Here is a 4240-nt window from a genome sequence, read left to right as displayed (position 1 = left end):
GTGGTCGTGCCGGAGTGGTTATCGGGCATGACTAGAAATCATGTGAGCTTTGCCCGCGCAGGTTCGAAACCTGCCGACCACGTTTTTTTACATCATATGGAATTCGATTTTGGAATAATATACGCTGTTTGAAGCCATGACGTGATTTGGTAATAGTAATCCTGTTTTCTTAATTAATATTATATTGCATAAATTTTAAAAATTATCTAGAAAAAACTAAGTATGTGTTATTCCAAAGTAAATTATATTTTTATTTTTTTTGGACCACATTATAATTTTTTTTTTTTTATGAAGATAAGATAAAGGTGATAACGATCGTGATCCCAATGAAATCAAGTCTTATATTACGATGGAACCGTCGTATTCCTCCTCATCCTAACTTTTATATTTTCCAAGACGTCAATGTTGTTTGCTTGATTAAGAGGTCATTCCCAAGTTCTTTTTAGTTATTCCCCCTTGAATTATGATGCATATTAAAGTTTCTTTCGGTAGTTATTTGGTTAGATCCTTGGGTTTAATTCCTAGTTCTAAATATTAATAATAATTTTTATAAGTTATTTTAGATCTTGTTATTACCTAGGTTTGATAAAAAAATACTAAAAATAAAAAATTAAGTTGAAGATTTTTGTCGGATCAAAAGGTTTAAAAGAAATTCTTTTGGATAATTTTAAAGATGTGATAAATAATATAGATTTTATGTCACTCTCCGAAGAAAAAAAATAAGAATTAATTTTTAACATAGAAGAAGATAAAAGAATAATAAAGTTTATTACTAAATGAAAATATTATTTTAAAGATTTCTTGTGCTAAGATAAGAAGAAAAGACTAGTTAATCTTAAAAAAATTTGATGAAGGAGATATATATCCCCCTACATTGTCTAAAGGTATATCATAAAAATTAGATAATACATAAAAATTATATAATATAAACCCGAAAGATAGATCTGTTAGTAATATTAAAGATGCCATATTCTCCCAATAATATTCTTATTAATATTAAAGATGCCAAAATTATACAAAAGCAAGATTTAGACTACGATGCAGATAGTATTGATTTTTATTGGAGTAGATAATTTTATCGGATTACATTATTTTATTTTTATGAGAAGCATAAAAGTATTTTTTACCTCCTTATAAAAAAAGAAAAATATTTATAAAGTCGATCAATAAAGATTTAGAAGAAAATGTTACTAATGCTAATATGAGGATCATTATTATTTATGATCTAGAAGCTATAAAAATTAATGAATATTCTATAATAAAGGAGTTAGATATGTATGCAAATAATTATATTGATAAGATTGATTTAGTGTTTAGAGATTGTCAAGAAAGCTAATAAGATTGATTCCAAACAAATAAGAGTTTTATAATTAATTAAGGTATATAAGACAAATCAAAAAGTCATTGTTGATTGTGCCACTTCAAATTCTAAAATTTTAAAGAACATAATGTATAATAATAACATTCAATGCTTTCCATAATTTTTTTTCCAATCGTTAATTAGGAAATGGTGTTGGAATATTAAATCAAACTTTGTTATTAGATATAATTTTGGTTTAAGAGTCTTAGTTAAGATTGGAGTTTCTATTATAGCTAAAGTTAAAGTTTTGAGTTTACCTCTCTATTTATAGAGAGCTCATGTAATGTTTTAAATATATAATTGGGAGGAGAAATGAGGTAAAGCAAAAATAGACTTATAGATTTGGAATCTAAGAGATCGTAAGTTTTTAGCTTTGAAATCTCTCATCTATTCTCATATATTTAAAGATTTGAATCTTAAAAAATGAAAGCAAATGAAATTTGTGATGCCACCCCAAAGAATCACACTCCGATAAGATTCACAAACAAAACCCTAAAAATTATTAAAAAACTAACCAAAGAAAAGAATCTCTACCCAAAGAACTATGAAACCACCAAAGCCTTTAAGCAAACAAATCTAAAGATCTGAACCTAAAAAACATAAATGAAAATGAAAGCAAAAGCAACCAAGAAACCTGCATGCCATGTTCAAAGAACCACATAACCAATTCGATAACCATAAATTAAACCCTAGTATCTAACTAGAAAACCATCAAAAGAAATTTCAATAGATATAAGAGTTCAAGGGAACAATCAAGAAAAACTTGGGAATGACCACTTGATGGAGTGAATGAGATCAACAACCGTGAAAACTATAACAATTAAGATGGGGAGGGATATAAGATTAGGGATATAAGAGTTCCACATAAATTCAAGGCACAAACATATTAGTCTTCAAGTGCTTGTCCGGATTATCTATCTTGATAAAATTATCAATTAAGGAAGATAACATTCTCATTGGATAGTATAGATGAACCTCACGATCATTAAGCACAAAGGACACTAGCAAATGGAGATGCAACTTTCCTTGCTAAATGACTTTGCAATGTCACTGATCAGTATATTTTCATTTACGCCAATAACTTATATATCATAATAGATAAATAAAATAAATTTGGGTGCTCTAATAAATCTATCTTTTCAGATTTTAATATTATATATATATTCTTTCATATTTTGTTTTTAATGTTCATTTAGTGCCAATCATGATACTACTACTAGCTAGTTGAATTAAAAGAAAAATCATAATTAAAAATAGATAAAATACCCCTAATATTCAATCATTACTAAATATTAAAAATATCTTTTCATAAGATATTAGTATCAATTTAAGTTTCATCATCACTATGTGTGTAAGGACGCGCACTCTATAATGATAGAGATAATGATAGATATAAATATAAATAAAATTATTGAATAAATCATATTTATGGTCCAGTATGTTAAAAGTTACAATTAAAGGGATAAATATCAAAACTGATATCTACACTTATTTTTATCTCTCATTTTTTCCCTCTTGTGAGACATTGATAAGAGAAATAATAATAATTATAACATAGTGGACATTAAAAAAAAAAGATAGCTATTAATGAAAAGAAACGAAAGGACTCACAAGCCTTGATGGATAATTTTATCTGCTGCAAATCAATTGATCATTCACATTCTCTTTTTCTTTCTTTCCTTTTTTTTCATGGAAAGTCTAGGATTGAACTTGAACCTCATGTCTTAATTTTCTCATACTAAACATGTGAGTATGAGGTTCAGAGTTCGATCCCAAAGCTTCCATAAAAAAAAATATATATACATATCTCAAAGTCCTATCTATCTTGTCATACTCGTACATGGAGAGAGAGAGAAAGAGAAATTATTGTACTATCGGGGTAGGATAGAAGTTGACCTTATATTTATAGAGCAATTAGATACATTTGTATGCATATACATACGTAAGAGAGTGTATTTTTATTGGATATCTAAAAATATAAATTACGGTAGAAAATTTTCTATGATAATCATGACATAAGTTCTTTCCAAATAAAAATTTAGGATTCACCAAAAGAGATCTTTAGATCCATTGCACAAAAAAATAATTTTAAAAGATATACTATTTAGATTACGATTCACAAAACCAAAGTTACCATAGATGGATCCGACTATTTCTCTATAATGTCATATATATGATATTGTCTTTAATATGGGACCTATTGGAGTGCTATATATTTCATAAGAATTATAAAAAAATAATAAGTGAATTCGAAAACAAAGATAATTATACTTCTACTCTTGGATGTGCATCACTTGGGTCTTTTTAAGTCTTTTGCCTTAGACATGAGTAATTTTTTCCTTCAAGTTCTCAATTAAAAAAAAATATTATAAAAAATAATAATCAAGTTGAACATATTGGTTAATTTAAAGTTATATGAGAGTGTTTGAATAAACTACGTAAATGTAACACATGGTTGCACACATAAAATATAAGTAATTTATAATTTATCAATTAGATATTTGGTTGTAAATAAATTCTCAATGTGAAAGGTAAATATTATTAATAAGAATTAGTTTTAGTGTTGTGCAAGCATTAAACATGCCAATATATCATTTAACCATCAATTGCATCTGGTTCAAATATATTCTCAATGTCATTAATACTACTAAGTTGTTTTATTACACCAAATACTACTAATAAATTATTTTATTCATTATAGGTAATTTCTACTATAGTAAACACTTGTATACATTATATGTCCCTTAGTGCCTTCTGTTAGGGGGTATATTGTTAGCTAATACGTGATTGTTATGTGGGATCCAATTCACCCTATATATGTTTGTCTATATAAATTTTCTTCTTATTTATTATGATAAGAAAGATAATCATAAACTTCTT

At 26.6% G+C, this 4240-nt stretch overlaps 1 non-coding gene across 1 annotated transcript; it reads left to right on the top strand.

Moving 5' to 3' along the window:
* Positions 1-82, top strand: TRNAS-AGA (transfer RNA serine (anticodon AGA)). Its single transcript has one exon. It is a non-coding gene; the product is annotated as a tRNA-Ser (tRNA).
* Positions 83-4240: the final 4158 nt, after the last annotated feature.

This window comes from Musa acuminata, chromosome BXJ3-10, assembly GCF_036884655.1.
Source record: "Musa acuminata AAA Group cultivar baxijiao chromosome BXJ3-10, Cavendish_Baxijiao_AAA, whole genome shotgun sequence".
Taxonomy (NCBI): Eukaryota; Viridiplantae; Streptophyta; class Magnoliopsida; order Zingiberales; family Musaceae; genus Musa; species Musa acuminata.
This window is presented reverse-complemented; position numbering and strand designations above follow the sequence as displayed.